This window comes from Taudactylus pleione, unplaced genomic scaffold (assembly GCF_031769625.1).
Source record: "Taudactylus pleione unplaced genomic scaffold, aTauple2 ptg000192l, whole genome shotgun sequence".
NCBI lineage: Eukaryota > Metazoa > Chordata > Amphibia > Anura > Myobatrachidae > Taudactylus > Taudactylus pleione.
Genome location: NW_028284594.1, coordinates 3,456,997 through 3,478,803, shown reverse-complemented (window position 1 = coordinate 3,478,803; position 21,807 = coordinate 3,456,997). Strand labels below are relative to the sequence as shown.

The 21,807-nt window shown below is 32.6% G+C and overlaps 10 non-coding genes across 10 annotated transcripts; all 10 read left to right on the top strand.

Moving 5' to 3' along the window:
- Positions 1-319: 319 nt before the first annotated feature.
- Positions 320-391, top strand: TRNAP-AGG (transfer RNA proline (anticodon AGG)). The gene has a single exon. It is a non-coding gene; the product is annotated as a tRNA-Pro (tRNA).
- A 4,245-nt stretch (positions 392-4,636) lies between these two features.
- On the top strand, positions 4,637-4,708 carry TRNAP-CGG (transfer RNA proline (anticodon CGG)). Its single transcript has one exon. It is a non-coding gene; the product is annotated as a tRNA-Pro (tRNA).
- A 1,203-nt stretch (positions 4,709-5,911) lies between these two features.
- Positions 5,912-5,983, top strand: TRNAP-CGG (transfer RNA proline (anticodon CGG)). Its single transcript has one exon. It is a non-coding gene; the product is annotated as a tRNA-Pro (tRNA).
- A 2,480-nt stretch (positions 5,984-8,463) lies between these two features.
- Positions 8,464-8,535, top strand: TRNAP-CGG (transfer RNA proline (anticodon CGG)). Its single transcript has one exon. It is a non-coding gene; the product is annotated as a tRNA-Pro (tRNA).
- Positions 8,536-9,739: 1,204 nt separating this feature from the next.
- Positions 9,740-9,811, top strand: TRNAP-CGG (transfer RNA proline (anticodon CGG)). The gene has a single exon. It is a non-coding gene; the product is annotated as a tRNA-Pro (tRNA).
- Positions 9,812-12,291: 2,480 nt separating this feature from the next.
- Positions 12,292-12,363, top strand: TRNAP-CGG (transfer RNA proline (anticodon CGG)). Its single transcript has one exon. It is a non-coding gene; the product is annotated as a tRNA-Pro (tRNA).
- Positions 12,364-13,566: 1,203 nt separating this feature from the next.
- Positions 13,567-13,638, top strand: TRNAP-CGG (transfer RNA proline (anticodon CGG)). The gene has a single exon. It is a non-coding gene; the product is annotated as a tRNA-Pro (tRNA).
- Positions 13,639-17,393: 3,755 nt separating this feature from the next.
- Positions 17,394-17,465, top strand: TRNAP-CGG (transfer RNA proline (anticodon CGG)). Its single transcript has one exon. It is a non-coding gene; the product is annotated as a tRNA-Pro (tRNA).
- A 2,479-nt stretch (positions 17,466-19,944) lies between these two features.
- On the top strand, positions 19,945-20,016 carry TRNAP-CGG (transfer RNA proline (anticodon CGG)). The gene has a single exon. It is a non-coding gene; the product is annotated as a tRNA-Pro (tRNA).
- Positions 20,017-21,220: 1,204 nt separating this feature from the next.
- TRNAP-CGG (transfer RNA proline (anticodon CGG)) lies at positions 21,221-21,292 on the top strand. The gene has a single exon. It is a non-coding gene; the product is annotated as a tRNA-Pro (tRNA).
- The last annotated feature ends 515 nt before the right edge of the window (positions 21,293-21,807 follow it).

Here is a 21,807-nt window from a genome sequence, read left to right as displayed (position 1 = left end):
GAAACACAAAAAGTTCAAAAATGAAAATGCAAGGTATTCTTTTGCCTTTCTTCTGTGTCTGGAAGCATGATTTGTACATTGCATATGACTAGTCTTTAGCTTCATCCATGAGAGAAGTCCAAACTCTGTTGGCACTCAAAAATCTTGTCCCTGCACTTTTCCTATATGCATACCTTAGAAAACTATCTACTGGACCATAAGGAAATATTTTATTTATTCTACAAATTCATTTTTACATAAATTTATATGGTGTTTTAAAAACAAAAAGCTATTTTCTTAAAATCAATAGAAAAATCAAAAGAAAAATCTTCAGGTAGGTGGCTCGTTGGTCTAGAGGTATGATTCTCGCTTAGGGTGCGAGAGGTCCCGGGTTCAAATCCCAGACGAGCCCAAATTTTCAGATTCTTTGAAATGGTTCTATTATCTTATTGTAGTCAATTTCCTGAGTGAATTTCAACTGAATGTTGTTTTTTCAAAACTCTCAAAATAGATTGTATTTACTAATTTGCACAATTGAATTTTGTTTTTTGTCAAACTGCTAAAATTATTTGTAAGTACTTATCTGCACACAGCATGTGACATGTCTTGGGTTTTATCCATCAGAAAAACTCTGCTGGGCATCATAAAACTTTGTACAGCAATTTTCAAGCAAGTATACTTAGAAAATTATTGACTATTAGGAAATATTTTATTTATGCTAATATTTCCTACTTGTACACATTAGTGACTGCTTTAAAATAATATAATTTTCACATAAAATTGGTTAAGATATCAAATAAAACATGCTTACTTGATGATTCTATGATTTTCGTTTTGGGCGCGACAGGTACCTGGTTCAATTCCCTGACGAGCCCTCTCTTTCTTTTTACGGTGCATCTCATGGTTTATATATATCTGATTTTCTCAATTGGCTAAGTCAATAGCATCAACTGAGTTTTGTTTTTGCCATACTCCCAATAGAATTTGTACATACTTATGAATCTTGCCTTCATCATTTTCCTATTGCCTTTCTTCTATTTATGCATGATTTACACATAGCTTTTTACAAGTCTTGGGTTTTATCGATCAGACAAGTCCAAACTCTGTCGCCATTTTTATATCTTGTCACTGCACTTTCCAAATAAGCACACATAGAAAACTATCAATAGAATCTTACGGAAACATTTTAGTTGTACTATAAATAAGAGCATTCTTATTAAAATTTCAACCGTATTGTGGTATATCAGGAAAACTGCAGGTTCCCTTCTGTCTAGATAGCTTTGAATGTTTTCAAAGAATAGTCTCACTTTGAAACACAAAAAGTTCAAAAATGAAAATGCAAGGTATTCTTTTGCCTTTCTTCTGTGTCTGGAAGCATGATTTGTACATTGCATATGACTAGTCTTTAGCTTCATCCATGAGAGAAGTCCAAACTCTGTTGGCACTCACAAATCTTGTCCCTGCACTTTTCCTATATGCATACCTTAGAAAACTATCTACTGGACCATAAGGAAATATTTTATTTATTCTACAAATTCATTTTTACATAAATTTATATGGTGTTTTAAAAACAAAAAGCTATTTTCTTAAAATCAATTGAAAAATCAAAAGAAAAATCTTCAGGTAGGTGGCTCGTTGGTCTACGGGTATGATTCTCGCTTAGGGTGCGAGAGGTCCCGGGTTCAAATCCCAGACAAGCCCAAATTTTCAGATTCTTTGAAATGGTTCTATTATCTTATTGTAGTCAATTTCCTGAGTGAATTTCAACTGAATGTTGTTTTTTCAAAACTCTCAAAATAGATTGTATTTACTAATTTGCACCATTGAATTTTGTTTTTTGTCAAACTGCTAAAATTATTTGTAAGTACTTATCTGCACACAGCATGTGACATGTCTTGGGTTTTATCCATCAGAAAAACTCTGCTGGGCATCATAAAACTTTGTACAGCAATTTTCAAACAAGTATACTTAGAAAATTATTGACTATTAGGAAATATTTTATTTATGCTAATATTTCCTCCTTGTACACATTAGTGACTGCTTTAAAATAATATAATTTTCACATAAAAACAGTTAAGATATCAAATAAAACATGCTTACTTGATGATTCTATGATTTTCGCTTTGGGTGCGACAGGTCCCTGGTTCAATTCCCTGACGAGCCCAAATTTTCAGATTCTTTGAAATGGTTCTATTATCCTATTGTAGTCAATTTCCTGAGTGAATTTCAACTGAATGTTGTTTTTTCAAAACTCTCAAAATAGATTGTATTTACTAATTTGCACAATTGAATTTTGTTTTTTGTCGAACTGCTAAAATTATTTGTAAGTACTTATCTGCACACAGCATGTGACATGTCTTGGGTTTTATCCATCAGAAAAACTCTGCTGGGCATCATAAAACTTTGTACAGCAATTTTCAAGCAAGTATACTTAGAAAATTATTGACTATTAGGAAATATTTTATTTATGCTAATATTTCCTCCTTGTACACATTAGTGACTGCTTTAAAATAATATAATTTTCACATAAAATTGGTTAAGATATCAAATAAAACATGCTTACTTGATGATTCTATGATTTTCGTTTTGGGCGCGACAGGTCCCTGGTTCAATTCCCTGACGAGCCCTCTCTTTCTTTTTACGGTGCATCTCATGGTTTATATATATCTGATTTTCTCAATTGGCTAAGTCAATAGCATCAACTGAGTTTTGTTTTTGCCATACTCCCAATATAATTTGTACATACTTATGAATCTTGCCTTCATCATTTTCCTATTGCCTTTCTTCTATTTATGCATGATTTACACATAGCTTTTTACAAGTCTTGGGTTTTATCGATCAGACAAGTCCAAACTCTGTAGCCATTTTTATATCTTGTCACTGCACTTTCCAAATAAGCACACATAGAAAACTATCAATAGAATCTTACAGAAACATTTTAGTTGTACTACAAATAAGAGCATACTTATTAAAATTTCAACCGTATTGTGGTATATCAGGAAAACTGCAGGTTCCCTTCTGTCTAGATAGCTTTGAATGTTTTCAAAGAATAGTCTCACTTTGAAACACAAAAAGTTCAAAAATGAAAATGCAAGGTATTCTTTTGCCTTTCTTCTGTGTCTGGAAGCATGATTTGTACATTGCATATGACTAGTCTTTAGCTTCGTCCTTGAGAGATGTCCAAACTCTGTAGGCACTCACAAATCTTGTCCCTGCACTTTTCCTATATGCATACCTTAGAAAACTATCTACTGGACCATAAGGAAATATTTTATGTATTCTACAAGTTAATTATTACATAAATGTATATGGTGTTTTAAAAACAAAAAGCTATTTTCTAAAAATCAATTGAAAAATCCAAAGAAAAATCTTCAGGTAGGTGGCTCGTTGGTCTAGGGGTATGATTCTTGTTTCGGGTGCGAGAGGTCCCGGGTTCAAATCCCTGACGAGCCCAAATTTTCAGATTCTTTGAAATGGTTCTATTATCTTATTGTAGTGAATTTCAAATGAATGTTGTTTTTTCAAAACTCTCAAAATAGATTGTATTTACTAATTTGCACAATTGAATTTTGTTTTTTGTCAAACTGCTAAAATTATTTGTAAGTACTTATCTGCACACAGCATGTGACATGTCTTGGGTTTTATCCATCAGAAAAACTCTGCTGGGCATCATAAAACTTTGTACAGCAATTTTCAAGCAAGTATACTTAGAAAATTATTGACTATTAGGAAATATTTTATTTATGCTAATATTTCCTCCTTGTACACATTAGTGACTGCTTTAAAATAATATAAATTTCACATAAAATTGGTTAAGATATCAAATAAAACATGCTTACTTGATGATTCTATGATTTTCATATTTTGCACGACAGGTCCCTGGTTCAATTCCCTGATGAGCCCTCTCTTTCTTTTTTCGGTGCATCTCATGGTTTATATATATCTGATTTTCTCAATTGGCTAAGTCAATAGCATCAACTGAGTTTTGTTTTTGCCATACTCCCAATAGAATTTGTACATACTTATGAATCTTGCCTTCATCATTTTCCTATTGCCTTTCTTCTATTTATGCATGATTTACACATAGCTTTTTACAAGTCTTGGGTTTTATCGATCAGACAAGTCCAAATTCTGTAGCCATTTTTATATCTTGTCACTGCACTTTCCAAATAAGCACACATAGAAAACTATCAATAGAATCTTACGGAAACATTTTAGTTGTACTACAAATAAGAGCATACTTATTAAAATTTCAACCGTATTGTGGTATATCAGGAAAACTGCAGGTTCCCTTCTGTCTAGATAGCTTTGAATGTTTTAAAAGAATAGTCTCACTTTGAAACACAAAAAGTTCAAAAATGAAATTGCAAGGTATTCTTTTGCCTTTCTTCTGTGTCTGGAAGCATGATTTGTACAATGCATATGACTAGTCTTTAGCTTCGTCCATGAGAGAAGTCCAAACTCTGTAGGCACTCACAAATCTTGTCCCTGCACTTTTCCTATATGCATACCTTAGAAAACTATCTACTGGACCATAAGGAAATATTTTATTTATTCTACAAGTTAATTATTACATAAATGTATATGGTGTTTTAAAAACAAAAAGCTATTTTCTAAAAATCAATTGAAAAATCCAAAGAAAAATCTTCAGGTAGGTGGCTCGTTGGTCTAGGGGTATGATTCTCGCTTCGGGTGCGAGAGGTCACGGGTTCAAATCCCGGACGAGCCCAAATTTTCAGATTCTTTGAAATGGTTCTATTTTCTTATTGTAGTGAATTTCAAATGAATGTTGTTTTTTCAAAACTCTCAAAATAGATTGTATTTACTAATTTGCACAATTGAATTTTGTTTTTTGTCAAACTGCTAAAATTATTTGTAAGTACTTATCTGCACACAGCATGTGACATGTCTTGGGTTTTATCCATCAGAAAAACTCTGCTGGGCATCATAAAACTTTGTACAGCAATTTTCAAGCAAGTATACTTAGAAAATTATTGACTATTAGGAAATATTTTATTTATGCTAATATTTCCTCCTTGTACACATTAGTGACTGCTTTAAAATTATATAATTTTCACATAAAAACAGTTAAGATATCAAATAAAACATGCTTACTTGATGATTCTATGATTTTCGCTTTGGGTGCGACAGGTCCCTGGTTCAATTCCCTGACTATCCCTCTCTTTCTTTTTACGGTGCATCTCATGGTTTATATATGTCTGATTTTCTCAATTGGCTAAGTCAATAGCATCAACTGAGTTTTGTTTTTGCCATACTCCCAATAGAATTTGTACATACTTATTAATCTTGCCTTCATCATTTTCCTATTGCCTTTCTTCTATTTATGCATGATTTACACATAGCTTTTTACAAGTCTTGGGTTTTATCGATCAGACAAGTCCAAACTCTGTAGCCATTTTTATATCTTGTCACTGCACTTTCCAAATAAGCACACATAGAAAACTATCAATAGAATCTTACGGAAACATTTTAGTTGTACTACAAATAAGAGCATACTTATTAAAATTTCAACCGTATTGTGGTATATCAGGAAAACTGCAGGTTCCCTTCTGTCTAGATAGCTTTGAATGTTTTAAAAGAATAGTCTCACTTTGAAACACAAAAAGTTCAAAAAAGAAATTGCAAGGTATTCTTTTGCCTTTCTTCTGTGTCTGGAAGCATGATTTGTACAATGCATATGACTAGTCTTTAGCTTCGTCCATGAGAGAAGTCCAAACTCTGTAGGCTTCACAAATCTTGTCCCTGCACTTTTCCTATATGCATACCTTAGAAAACTATCTACTGGACCATAAGGAAATATTTTATGTATTCTACAAGTTAATTATTACATAAATGTATATGGTGTTTTAAAAACAAAAAGCTATTTTCTAAAAATCAATTGAAAAATCCAAAGAAAAATCTTCAGGTAGGTGGCTCGTTGGTCTAGGGGTATGATTCTCGCTTCGGGTGCGAGAGGTCCCGGGTTCAAATCCCTGACGAGCCCAAATTTTCAGATTCTTTGAAATGGTTCTATTATCTTATTGTAGTGAATTTCAAATGAATGTTGTTTTTTCAAAACTCTCAAAATAGATTGTATTTACTAATTTGCACAATTGAATTTTGTTTTTTGTCAAACTGCTAAAATTATTTGTAAGTACTTATCTGCACACAGCATGTGACATGTCTTGAGTTTTATCCATCAGAAAAACTCTGCTGGGCATCATAAAACTTTGTACAGCAATTTTCAAGCAAGTATACTTAGAAAATTATTGACTATTAGGAAATATTTTATTTATGCTAATATTTCCTCCTTGAACACATTAGTGACTGCTTTAAAATAATATAATTTTCACATAAAAACAGTTAAGATATCAAATAAAACATGCTTACTTGATGATTCTATGATTTTCGCTTTGGGCGCAACAGGTACCTGGTTCAATTCACTGACTAGCCCTCTCTTTCTTTTTACGGTGCATCTCATGGTTTATATATATCTGATTTTCTCAATTGGCTAAGTCAATAGCATCAACTGAGTTTTGCTTTTGCCATACTCCCAATAGAATTTGTACATACTTATGAATCTTGCCTTCATCATTTTCCTATTGCCTTTCTTCTATTTATGCATGATTTACACATAGCTTTTTACAAGTCTTGGGTTTTATCGATCAGACAAGTCCAAACTCTGTAGCCATTTTTATATCTTGTCACTGCACTTTCCAAATAAGCACACATAGAAAACTATCAATAGAATCTTACGGAAACATTTTAGTTGTACTACAAATAAGAGCATACTTATTAAAATTTCAACCGTATTGTGGTATATCAGGAAAACTGCAGGTTCCCTTCTGTCTAGATAGCTTTGAATGTTTTAAAAGAATAGTCTCACTTTGAAACACAAAAAGTTCAAAAATGAAATTGCAAGGTATTCTTTTGCCTTTCTTCTGTGTCTGGAAGCATGATTTGTACAATGCATATGACTAGTCTTTAGCTTCGTCCATGAGAGAAGTCCAAACTCTGTAGGCACTCACAAATCTTGTCCCTGCACTTTTCCTATATGCATACCTTAGAAAACTATCTACTGGACCATAAGGAAATATTTTATGTATTCTACAAGTTAATTATTACATAAATGTATATGGTGTTTTAAAAACAAAAAGCTATTTTCTAAAAATCAATTGAAAAATCCAAAGAAAAATCTTCAGGTAGGTGGCTCGTTGGTCTAGGGGTATGATTCTTGTTTCGGGTGCGAGAGGTCCCGGGTTCAAATCCCTGACGAGCCCAAATTTTCAGATTCTTTGAAATGGTTCTATTATCTTATTGTAGTGAATTTCAAATGAATGTTGTTTTTTCAAAACTCTCAAAATAGATTGTATTTACTAATTTGCACAATTGAATTTTGTTTTTTGTCAAACTGCTAAAATTATTTGTAAGTACTTATCTGCACACAGCATGTGACATGTCTTGGGTTTTATCCATCAGAAAAACTCTGCTGGGCATCATAAAACTTTGTACAGCAATTTTCAAGCAAGTATACTTAGAAAATTATTGACTATTAGGAAATATTTTATTTATGCTAATATTTCCTCCTTGTACACATTAGTGACTGCTTTAAAATAATATAAATTTCACATAAAATTGGTTAAGATATCAAATAAAACATGCTTACTTGATGATTCTATGATTTTCATATTTTGCACGACAGGTCCCTGGTTCAATTCCCTGATGAGCCCTCTCTTTCTTTTTTCGGTGCATCTCATGGTTTATATATATCTGATTTTCTCAATTGGCTAAGTCAATAGCATCAACTGAGTTTTGTTTTTGCCATACTCCCAATAGAATTTGTACATACTTATGAATCTTGCCTTCATCATTTTCCTATTGCCTTTCTTCTATTTATGCATGATTTACACATAGCTTTTTACAAGTCTTGGGTTTTATCGATCAGACAAGTCCAAATTCTGTAGCCATTTTTATATCTTGTCACTGCACTTTCCAAATAAGCACACATAGAAAACTATCAATAGAATCTTACGGAAACATTTTAGTTGTACTACAAATAAGAGCATACTTATTAAAATTTCAACCGTATTGTGGTATATCAGGAAAACTGCAGGTTCCCTTCTGTCTAGATAGCTTTGAATGTTTTAAAAGAATAGTCTCACTTTGAAACACAAAAAGTTCAAAAATGAAATTGCAAGGTATTCTTTTGCCTTTCTTCTGTGTCTGGAAGCATGATTTGTACAATGCATATGACTAGTCTTTAGCTTCGTCCATGAGAGAAGTCCAAACTCTGTAGGCACTCACAAATCTTGTCCCTGCACTTTTCCTATATGCATACCTTAGAAAACTATCTACTGGACCATAAGGAAATATTTTATTTATTCTACAAGTTAATTATTACATAAATGTATATGGTGTTTTAAAAACAAAAAGCTATTTTCTAAAAATCAATTGAAAAATCCAAAGAAAAATCTTCAGGTAGGTGGCTCGTTGGTCTAGGGGTATGATTCTCGCTTCGGGTGCGAGAGGTCACGGGTTCAAATCCCGGACGAGCCCAAATTTTCAGATTCTTTGAAATGGTTCTATTATCTTATTGTAGTGAATTTCAAATGAATGTTGTTTTTTCAAAACTCTCAAAATAGATTGTATTTACTAATTTGCACAATTGAATTTTGTTTTTTGTCAAACTGCTAAAATTATTTGTAAGTACTTATCTGCACACAGCATGTGACATGTCTTGGGTTTTATCCATCAGAAAAACTCTGCTGGGCATCATAAAACTTTGTACAGCAATTTTCAAGCAAGTATACTTAGAAAATTATTGACTATTAGGAAATATTTTATTTATGCTAATATTTCCTCCTTGTACACATTAGTGACTGCTTTAAAATTATATAATTTTCACATAAAAACAGTTAAGATATCAAATAAAACATGCTTACTTGATGATTCTATGATTTTCGCTTTGGGTGCGACAGGTCCCTGGTTCAATTCCCTGACTATCCCTCTCTTTCTTTTTACGGTGCATCTCATGGTTTATATATGTCTGATTTTCTCAATTGGCTAAGTCAATAGCATCAACTGAGTTTTGTTTTTGCCATACTCCCAATAGAATTTGTACATACTTATTAATCTTGCCTTCATCATTTTCCTATTGCCTTTCTTCTATTTATGCATGATTTACACATAGCTTTTTACAAGTCTTGGGTTTTATCGATCAGACAAGTCCAAACTCTGTAGCCATTTTTATATCTTGTCACTGCACTTTCCAAATAAGCACACATAGAAAACTATCAATAGAATCTTACGGAAACATTTTAGTTGTACTACAAATAAGAGCATACTTATTAAAATTTCAACCGTATTGTGGTATATCAGGAAAACTGCAGGTTCCCTTCTGTCTAGATAGCTTTGAATGTTTTAAAAGAATAGTCTCACTTTGAAACACAAAAAGTTCAAAAATGAAATTGGAAGGTATTCTTTTGCCTTTCTTCTGTGTCTGGAAGCATGATTTGTACAATGCATATGACTAGTCTTTAGCTTCGTCCATGAGAGAAGTCCAAACTCTGTAGGCACTCACAAATCTTGTCCCTGCACTTTTCCTATATGCATACCTTAGAAAACTATCTACTGGACCATAAGGAAATATTTTATTTATTCTACAGGTTAATTATTACATAAATGTATATGGTGTTTTAAAAACAAAAAGCTATTTTCTAAAAATCAATTGAAAAATCCAAAGAAAAATCTTCAGGTAGGTGGCTCGTTGGTCTAGGGGTATGATTCTCGCTTCGGGTGCGAGAGGTCCCGGGTTCAAATCCCTGACGAGCCCAAATTTTCAGATTCTTTGAAATGGTTCTATTATCTTATTGTAGTGAATTTCAAATGAATGTTGTTTTTTCAAAACTCTCAAAATAGATTGTGTTTACTAATTTGCACAATTGAATTTTGTTTTTTGTCAAACTGCTAAAATTATTTGTAAGTACTTATCTGCACACAGCATGTGACATGTCTTGGGTTTTATCCATCAGAAAAACTCTGCTGGGCATCATAAAACTTTGTACAGCAATTTTCAAGCAAGTATACTTAGAAAATTATTGACTATTAGGAAATATTTTATTTATGCTAATATTTCCTCCTTGTACACATTAGTGACTGCTTTAAAATAATATAATTTTCACATAAAATTGGTTAAGATATCAAATAAAACATGCTTACTTGATGATTCTATGATTTTCGTTTTGGGCGCGACAGGTCCCTGGTTAAATTCCCTGACGAGCCCTCTCTTTCTTTTTACGGTGCATCTCATGGTTTATATATATCTGATTTTCTCAATTGGCTAAGTCAATAGCATCAACTGAGTTTTGTTTTTGCCATACTCCCAATATAATTTGTACATACTTATGAATCTTGCCTTCATCATTTTCCTATTGCCTTTCTTCTATTTATGCATGATTTACACATAGCTTTTTACAAGTCTTGGGTTTTATCGATCAGACAAGTCCAAACTCTGTAGCCATTTTTATATCTTGTCACTGCACTTTCCAAATAAGCACACATAGAAAACTATCAATAGAATCTTACAGAAACATTTTAGTTGTACTACAAATAAGAGCATACTTATTAAAATTTCAACCGTATTGTGGTATATCAGGAAAACTGCAGGTTCCCTTCTGTCTAGATAGCTTTGAATGTTTTCAAAGAATAGTCTCACTTTGAAACACAAAAAGTTCAAAAATGAAAATGCAAGGTATTCTTTTGCCTTTCTTCTGTGTCTGGAAGCATGATTTGTACATTGCATATGACTAGTCTTTAGCTTCGTCCTTGAGAGATGTCCAAACTCTGTAGGCACTCACAAATCTTGTCCCTGCACTTTTCCTATATGCATACCTTAGAAAACTATCTACTGGACCATAAGGAAATATTTTATGTATTCTACAAGTTAATTATTACATAAATGTATATGGTGTTTTAAAAACAAAAAGCTATTTTCTAAAAATCAATTGAAAAATCCAAAGAAAAATCTTCAGGTAGGTGGCTCGTTGGTCTAGGGGTATGATTCTTGTTTCGGGTGCGAGAGGTCCCGGGTTCAAATCCCTGACGAGCCCAAATTTTCAGATTCTTTGAAATGGTTCTATTATCTTATTGTAGTGAATTTCAAATGAATGTTGTTTTTTCAAAACTCTCAAAATAGATTGTATTTACTAATTTGCACAATTGAATTTTGTTTTTTGTCAAACTGCTAAAATTATTTGTAAGTACTTATCTGCACACAGCATGTGACATGTCTTGGGTTTTATCCATCAGAAAAACTCTGCTGGGCATCATAAAACTTTGTACAGCAATTTTCAAGCAAGTATACTTAGAAAATTATTGACTATTAGGAAATATTTTATTTATGCTAATATTTCCTCCTTGTACACATTAGTGACTGCTTTAAAATAATATAAATTTCACATAAAATTGGTTAAGATATCAAATAAAACATGCTTACTTGATGATTCTATGATTTTCATATTTTGCACGACAGGTCCCTGGTTCAATTCCCTGATGAGCCCTCTCTTTCTTTTTTCGGTGCATCTCATGGTTTATATATATCTGATTTTCTCAATTGGCTAAGTCAATAGCATCAACTGAGTTTTGTTTTTGCCATACTCCCAATAGAATTTGTACATACTTATGAATCTTGCCTTCATCATTTTCCTATTGCCTTTCTTCTATTTATGCATGATTTACACATAGCTTTTTACAAGTCTTGGGTTTTATCGATCAGACAAGTCCAAATTCTGTAGCCATTTTTATATCTTGTCACTGCACTTTCCAAATAAGCACACATAGAAAACTATCAATAGAATCTTACGGAAACATTTTAGTTGTACTACAAATAAGAGCATACTTATTAAAATTTCAACCGTATTGTGGTATATCAGGAAAACTGCAGGTTCCCTTCTGTCTAGATAGCTTTGAATGTTTTAAAAGAATAGTCTCACTTTGAAACACAAAAAGTTCAAAAATGAAATTGCAAGGTATTCTTTTGCCTTTCTTCTGTGTCTGGAAGCATGATTTGTACAATGCATATGACTAGTCTTTAGCTTCGTCCATGAGAGAAGTCCAAACTCTGTAGGCACTCACAAATCTTGTCCCTGCACTTTTCCTATATGCATACCTTAGAAAACTATCTACTGGACCATAAGGAAATATTTTATTTATTCTACAAGTTAATTATTACATAAATGTATATGGTGTTTTAAAAACAAAAAGCTATTTTCTAAAAATCAATTGAAAAATCCAAAGAAAAATCTTCAGGTAGGTGGCTCGTTGGTCTAGGGGTATGATTCTCGCTTCGGGTGCGAGAGGTCACGGGTTCAAATCCCGGACGAGCCCAAATTTTCAGATTCTTTGAAATGGTTCTATTATCTTATTGTAGTGAATTTCAAATGAATGTTGTTTTTTCAAAACTCTCAAAATAGATTGTATTTACTAATTTGCACAATTGAATTTTGTTTTTTGTCAAACTGCTAAAATTATTTGTAAGTACTTATCTGCACACAGCATGTGACATGTCTTGGGTTTTATCCATCAGAAAAACTCTGCTGGGCATCATAAAACTTTGTACAGCAATTTTCAAGCAAGTATACTTAGAAAATTATTGACTATTAGGAAATATTTTATTTATGCTAATATTTCCTCCTTGTACACATTAGTGACTGCTTTAAAATTATATAATTTTCACATAAAAACAGTTAAGATATCAAATAAAACATGCTTACTTGATGATTCTATGATTTTCGCTTTGGGTGCGACAGGTCCCTGGTTCAATTCCCTGACTATCCCTCTCTTTCTTTTTACGGTGCATCTCATGGTTTATATATGTCTGATTTTCTCAATTGGCTAAGTCAATAGCATCAACTGAGTTTTGTTTTTGCCATACTCCCAATAGAATTTGTACATACTTATTAATCTTGCCTTCATCATTTTCCTATTGCCTTTCTTCTATTTATGCATGATTTACACATAGCTTTTTACAAGTCTTGGGTTTTATCGATCAGACAAGTCCAAACTCTGTAGCCATTTTTATATCTTGTCACTGCACTTTCCAAATAAGCACACATAGAAAACTATCAATAGAATCTTACGGAAACATTTTAGTTGTACTACAAATAAGAGCATACTTATTAAAATTTCAACCGTATTGTGGTATATCAGGAAAACTGCAGGTTCCCTTCTGTCTAGATAGCTTTGAATGTTTTAAAAGAATAGTCTCACTTTGAAACACAAAAAGTTCAAAAATGAAATTGCAAGGTATTCTTTTGCCTTTCTTCTGTGTCTGGAAGCATGATTTGTACAATGCATATGACTAGTCTTTAGCTTCGTCCATGAGAGAAGTCCAAACTCTGTAGGCTTCACAAATCTTGTCCCTGCACTTTTCCTATATGCATACCTTAGAAAACTATCTACTGGACCATAAGGAAATATTTTATGTATTCTAAAAGTTAATTATTACATAAATGTATATGGTGTTTTAAAAACAAAAAGCTATTTTCTAAAAATCAATTGAAAAATCCAAAGAAAAATCTTCAGGTAGGTGGCTCGTTGGTCTAGGGGTATGATTCTCGCTTCGGGTGCGAGAGGTCCCGGGTTCAAATCCCTGACGAGCCCAAATTTTCAGATTCTTTGAAATGGTTCTATTATCTTATTGTAGTGAATTTCAAATGAATGTTGTTTTTTCAAAACTCTCAAAATAGATTGTATTTACTAATTTGCACAATTGAATTTTGTTTTTTGTCAAACTGCTAAAATTATTTGTAAGTACTTATCTGCACACAGCATGTGACATGTCTTGAGTTTTATCCATCAGAAAAACTCTGCTGGGCATCATAAAACTTTGTACAGCAATTTTCAAGCAAGTATACTTAGAAAATTATTGACTATTAGGAAATATTTTATTTATGCTAATATTTCCTCCTTGAACACATTAGTGACTGCTTTAAAATAATATAATTTTCACATAAAAACAGTTAAGATATCAAATAAAACATGCTTACTTGATGATTCTATGATTTTCGCTTTGGGCGCAACAGGTACCTGGTTCAATTCACTGACTAGCCCTCTCTTTCTTTTTACGGTGCATCTCATGGTTTATATATATCTGATTTTCTCAATTGGCTAAGTCAATAGCATCAACTGAGTTTTGCTTTTGCCATACTCCCAATAGAATTTGTACATACTTATGAATCTTGCCTTCATCATTTTCCTATTGCCTTTCTTCTATTTATGCATGATTTACACATAGCTTTTTACAAGTCTTGGGTTTTATCGATCAGACAAGTCCAAACTCTGTAGCCATTTTTATATCTTGTCACTGCACTTTCCAAATAAGCACACATAGAAAACTATCAATAGAATCTTACGGAAACATTTTAGTTGTACTACAAATAAGAGCATACTTATTAAAATTTCAACCGTATTGTGGTATATCAGGAAAACTGCAGGTTCCCTTCTGTCTAGATAGCTTTGAATGTTTTAAAAGAATAGTCTCACTTTGAAACACAAAAAGTTCAAAAATGAAATTGCAAGGTATTCTTTTGCCTTTCTTCTGTGTCTGGAAGCATGATTTGTACAATGCATATGACTAGTCTTTAGCTTCGTCCATGAGAGAAGTCCAAACTCTGTAGGCACTCACAAATCTTGTCCCTGCACTTTTCCTATATGCATACCTTAGAAAACTATCTACTGGACCATAAGGAAATATTTTATTTATTCTACAGGTTAATTATTACATAAATGTATATGGTGTTTTAAAAACAAAAAGCTATTTTCTAAAAATCAATTGAAAAATCCAAAGAAAAATCTTCAGGTAGGTGGCTCGTTGGTCTAGGGGTATGATTCTTGCTTCGGGTGCGAGAGGTCCCGGGTTCAAATCCCTAACGAGCCCAAATTTTCAGATTCTTTGAAATGGTTCTATTATCTTATTGTAGTGAATTTCAAATGAATGTTGTTTTTTCAAAACTCTCAAAATAGATTGTGTTTACTAATTTGCACAATTGAATTTTGTTTTTTGTCAAACTGCTAAAATTATTTGTAAGTACTTATCTGCACACAGCATGTGACATGTCTTGGGTTTTATCCATCAGAAAAACTCTGCTGGGCATCATAAAACTTTGTACAGCAATTTTCAAGCAAGTATACTTAGAAAATTATTGACTATTAGGAAATATTTTATTTATGCTAATATTTCCTCCTTGTACACATTAGTGACTGCTTTAAAATTATATAATTTTCACATAAAAACAGTTAAGATATCAAATAAAACATGCTTACTTGATGATTCTATGATTTTCGCTTTGGGCGCGACAGGTCCCTGGTTCAATTCCCTGACTATCCCTCTCTTTCTTTTTACGGTGCATCTCATGGTTTATATATGTCTGATTTTCTCAATTGGCTAAGTCAATAGCATCAACTGAGTTTTGTTTTTGCCATACTCCCAATAGAATTTGTACATACTTATTAATCTTGCCTTCATCATTTTCCTATTGCCTTTCTTCTATTTATGCATGATTTACACATAGCTTTTTACAAGTCTTGGGTTTTATCGATCAGACAAGTCCAAACTCTGTAGCCATTTTTATATCTTGTCACTGCACTTTCCAAATAAGCACACATAGAAAACTATCAATAGAATCTTACGGAAACATTTTAGTTGTACTACAAATAAGAGCATACTTATTAAAATTTCAACCGTATTGTGGTATATCAGGAAAACTGCAGGTTCCCTTCTGTCTAGATAGCTTTGAATGTTTTCAAAGAATAGTCTCACTTTGAAACACAAAAAGTTCAAAAATGAAATTGCAAGGTATTCTTTTGCCTTTCTTCTGTGTCTGGAAGCATGATTTGTACAATGCATATGACTAGTCTTTAGCTTCGTCCATGAGAGAAGTCCAAACTCTGTAGGCTTCACAAATCTTGTCCCTGCACTTTTCCTATATGCATACCTTAGAAAACTATCTACTGGACCATAAGGAAATATTTTATGTATTCTACAAGTTAATTATTACATAAATGTATATGGTGTTTTAAAAACAAAAAGCTATTTTCTAAAAATCAATTGAAAAATCCAAAGAAAAATCTTCAGGTAGGTGGCTCGTTGGTCTAGGGCTGTGATTCTTGCTTCGGGTGCGAGAGGTCCCGGGTTCAAATCCCTGACAAGCCCAAATTTTCAGATTCTTTGAAATGGTTCTATTATCTTATTGTAGTGAATTTCAAATGAATGTTGTTTTTTCAAAACTCTCAAAATAGATTGTATTTACTAATTTGCACAATTGAATTTTGTTTTTTGTCAAACTGCTAAAATTATTTGTAAGTACTTATCTGCACACAGCATGTGACATGTCTTGGGTTTTATCCATCAGAAAAACTCTGCTGGGCATCATAAAACTTTGTACAGCAATTTTCAAGCAAGTATACTTAGAAAATTATTGACTATTAGGAAATATTTTATTTATGCTAATATTTCCTCCTTGTACACATTAGTGACTGCTTTAAAATTATATAATTTTCACATAAAAACAGTTAAGATATCAAATAAAACATGCTTACTTGATGATTCTATGATTTTCGCTTTGGGTGCGACAGGTCCCTGGTTCAATTCCCTGACTATCCCTCTCTTTCTTTTTACGGTGCATCTCATGGTTTATATATGTCTGATTTTCTCAATTGGCTAAGTCAATAGCATCAACTGAGTTTTGTTTTTGCCATACTCCCAATAGAATTTGTACATACTTATTAATCTTGCCTTCATCATTTTCCTATTGCCTTTCTTCTATTTATGCATGATTTACACATAGCTTTTTACAAGTCTTGGGTTTTATCGATCAGACAAGTCCAAACTCTGTAGCCATTTTTATATCTTGTCACTGCACTTTCCAAATAAGCACACATAGAAAACTATCAATAGAATCTTACGGAAACATTTTAGTTGTACTACAAATAAGAGCATACTTATTAAAATTTCAACCGTATTGTGGTATATCAGGAAAACTGCAGGTTCCCTTCTGTCTAGATAGCTTTGAATGTTTTAAAAGAATAGTCTCACTTTGAAACACAAAAAGTTCAAAAATGAAATTGGAAGGTATTCTTTTGCCTTTCTTCTGTGTCTGGAAGCATGATTTGTACAATGCATATGACTAGTCTTTAGCTTCGTCCATGAGAGAAGTCCAAACTCTGTAGGCACTCACAAATCTTGTCCCTGCACTTTTCCTATATGCATACCTTAGAAAACTATCTACTGGACCATAAGGAAATATTTTATTTATTCTACAGGTTAATTATTACATAAATGTATATGGTGTTTTAAAAACAAAAAGCTATTTTCTAAAAATCAATTGAAAAATCCAAAGAAAAATCTTCAGGTAGGTGGCTCGTTGGTCTAGGGGTATGATTCTCGCTTCGGGTGCGAGAGGTCCCGGGTTCAAATCCCTGACGAGCCCAAATTTTCAGATTCTTTGAAATGGTTCTATTATCTTATTGTAGTGAATTTCAAATGAATGTTGTTTTTTCAAAACTCTCAAAATAGATTGTGTTTACTAATTTGCACAATTGAATTTTGTTTTTTGTCAAACTGCTAAAATTATTTGTAAGTACTTATCTGCACACAGCATGTGACATGTCTTGGGTTTTATCCATCAGAAAAACTCTGCTGGGCATCATAAAACTTTGTACAGCAATTTTCAAGCAAGTATACTTAGAAAATTATTGACTATTAGGAAATATTTTATTTATGCTAATATTTCCTCCTTGTACACATTAGTGACTGCTTTAAAATAATATAATTTTCACATAAAATTGGTTAAGATATCAAATAAAACATGCTTACTTGATGATTCTATGATTTTCGTTTTGGGCGCGACAGGTCCCTGGTTAAATTCCCTGACGAGCCCTCTCTTTCTTTTTACGGTGCATCTCATGGTTTATATATATCTGATTTTCTCAATTGGCTAAGTCAATAGCATCAACTGAGTTTTGTTTTTGCCATACTCCCAATAGAATTTGTACATACTTATGAATCTTGCCTTCATCATTTTCCTATTGCCTTTCTTCTATTTATGCATGATTTACACATAGCTTTTTACAAGTCTTAGGTTTTATCGATCAGACAAGTCCAAACTCTGTAGCCATTTTTATATCTTGTCACTGCACTTTCCAAATAAGCACACATAGAAAACTATCAATAGAATCTTACGGAAACATTTTAGTTGTACTACAAATAAGAGCATACTTATTAAAATTTCAACCGTATTGTGGTATATCAGGAAAACTGCAGGTTCCCTTCTGTCTAGATAGCTTTGAATGTTTTCAAAGAATAGTCTCACTTTGAAACACAAAAAGTTCAAAAATGAAATTGCAAGGTATTCTTTTGCCTTTCTTCTGTGTCTGGAAGCATGATTTGTACAATGCATATGACTAGTCTTTAGCTTCGTCCATGAGAGAAGTCCAAACTCTGTAGGCTTCACAAATCTTGTCCCTGCACTTTTCCTATATGCATACCTTAGAAAACTATCTACTGGACCATAAGGAAATATTTTATGTATTCTACAAGTTAATTATTACATAAATGTATATGGTGTTTTAAAAACAAAAAGCTATTTTCTAAAAATCAATTGAAAAATCCAAAGAAAAATCTTCAGGTAGGTGGCTCGTTGGTCTAGGGCTGTGATTCTTGCTTCGGGTGCGAGAGGTCCCGGGTTCAAATCCCTGACGAGCCCAAATTTTCAGATTCTTTGAAATGGTTCTATTATCTTATTGTAGTGAATTTCAAATGAATGTTGTTTTTTCAAAACTCTCAAAATAGATTGTATTTACTAATTTGCACAATTGAATTTTGTTTTTTGTCAAACTGCTAAAATTATTTGTAAGTACTTATCTGCACACAGCATGTGACATGTCTTGGGTTTTATCCATCAGAAAAACTCTGCTGGGCATCATAAAACTTTGTACAGCAATTTTCAAGCAAGTATACTTAGAAAATTATTGACTATTAGGAAATATTTTATTTATGCTAATATTTCCTCCTTGTACACATTAGTGACTGCTTTAAAATTATATAATTTTCACATAAAAACAGTTAAGATATCAAATAAAACATGCTTACTTGATGATTCTATGATTTTCGCTTTGGGTGCGACAGGTCCCTGGTTCAATTCCCTGACTATCCCTCTCTTTCTTTTTACGGTGCATCTCATGGTTTATATATGTCTGATTTTCTCAATTGGCTAAGTCAATAGCATCAACTGAGTTTTGTTTTTGCCATACTCCCAATAGAATTTGTACATACTTATTAATCTTGCCTTCATCATTTTCCTATTGCCTTTCTTCTATTTATGCATGATTTACACATAGCTTTTTACAAGTCTTGGGTTTTATCGATCAGACAAGTCCAAACTCTGTAGCCATTTTTATATCTTGTCACTGCACTTTCCAAATAAGCACACATAGAAAACTATCAATAGAATCTTACGGAAACATTTTAGTTGTACTACAAATAAGAGCATACTTATTAAAATTTCAACCGTATTGTGGTATATCAGGAAAACTGCAGGTTCCCTTCTGTCTAGATAGCTTTGAATGTTTTAAAAGAATAGTCTCACTTTGAAACACAAAAAGTTCAAAAATGAAATTGGAAGGTATTCTTTTGCCTTTCTTCTGTGTCTGGAAGCATGATTTGTACAATGCATATGACTAGTCTTTAGCTTCGTCCATGAGAGAAGTCCAAACTCTGTAGGCACTCACAAATCTTGTCCCTGCACTTTTCCTATATGCATACCTTAGAAAACTATCTACTGGACCATAAGGAAATATTTTATTTATTCTACAGGTTAATTATTACATAAATGTATATGGTGTTTTAAAAACAAAAAGCTATTTTCTAAAAATCAATTGAAAAATCCAAAGAAAAATCTTCAGGTAGGTGGCTCGTTGGTCTAGGGGTATGATTCTCGCTTCGGGTGCGAGAGGTCCCGGGTTCAAATCCCTGACGAGCCCAAATTTTCAGATTCTTTGAAATGGTTCTATTATCTTATTGTAGTGAATTTCAAATGAATGTTGTTTTTTCAAAACTCTCAAAATAGATTGTGTTTACTAATTTGCACAATTGAATTTTGTTTTTTGTCAAACTGCTAAAATTATTTGTAAGTACTTATCTGCACACAGCATGTGACATGTCTTGGGTTTTATCCATCAGAAAAACTCTGCTGGGCATCATAAAACTTTGTACAGCAATTTTCAAGCAAGTATACTTAGAAAATTATTGACTATTAGGAAATATTTTATTTATGCTAATATTTCCTCCTTGTACACATTAGTGACTGCTTTAAAATAATATAATTTTCACATAAAATTGGTTAAGATATCAAATAAAACATGCTTACTTGATGATTCTATGATTTTCGTTTTGGGCGCGACAGGTCCCTGGTTAAATTCCCTGACGAGCCCTCTCTTTCTTTTTACGGTGCATCTCATGGTTTATATATATCTGATTTTCTCAATTGGCTAAGTCAATAGCATCAACTGAGTTTTGTTTTTGCCATACTCCCAATAGAATTTGTACATACTTATGAATCTTGCCTTCATCATTTTCCTATTGCCTTTCTTCTATTTATGCATGATTTACACATAGCTTTTTACAAGTCTTAGGTTTTATCGATCAGACAAGTCCAAACTCTGTAGCCATTTTTATATCTTGTCACTGCACTTTCCAAATAAGCACACATAGAAAACTATCAATAGAATCTTACGGAAACATTTTAGTTGTACTACAAATAAGAGCATACTTATTAAAATTTCAACCGTATTGTGGTATATCAGGAAAACTGCAGGTTCCCTTCTGTCTAGATAGCTTTGAATGTTTTAAAAGAATAGTCTCACTTTGAAACACAAAAAGTTCAAAAATGAAATTGCAAGGTTTTCTTTTGCCTTTCTTCTGTGTCTGGAAGCATGATTTGTACAATGCATATGACTAGTCTTTAGCTTCGTCCATGAGAGAAGTCCAAACTCTGTAGGCACTCACAAATCTTGTCCCTGCACTTTTCCTATATGCATACCTTAGAAAACTATCTACTGGACCATAAGGAAATATTTTATTTATTCTACAAGTTAATTATTACATAAATGTATATGGTGTTTTAAAATCAAAAAGCTATTTTCTAAAAATCAATTGAAAAATCCAAAGAAAAATCTTCAGGTAGGTGGCTCGTTGGTCTAGGGGTATGATTCTCGCTTCGGGTGCGAGAGGTCCTGGGTTCAAATCCCGGACGAGTCCAAATTTTCAGATTCTTTGAAATGGTTCTATTATCTTATTGTAGTGAATTTCAAATGAATGTTGTTTTTTCAAAACTCTCAAAATAGATTGTGTTTACTAATTTGCACAATTGAATTTTGTTTTTTGTCAAACTGCTAAAATTATTTGTAAGTACTTATCTGCACACAGCATGTGACATGTCTTGGGTTTTATCCATCAGAAAAACTCTGCTGGGCATCATAAAACTTTGTACAGCAATTTTCAAGCAAGTATACTTAGAAAATTATTGACTATTAGGAAATATTTTATTTATGCTAATATTTCCTCCTTGTACACATTAGTGACTGCTTTAAAATTATATAATTTTCACATAAAAACAGTTAAGATATCAAATAAAACATGCTTACTTGATGATTCTATGATTTTCGCTTTGGGCGCGACAGGTCCCTGGTTCAATTCCCTGACTATCCCTCTCTTTCTTTTTACGGTGCATCTCATGGTTTATATATGTCTGATTTTCTCAATTGGCTAAGTCA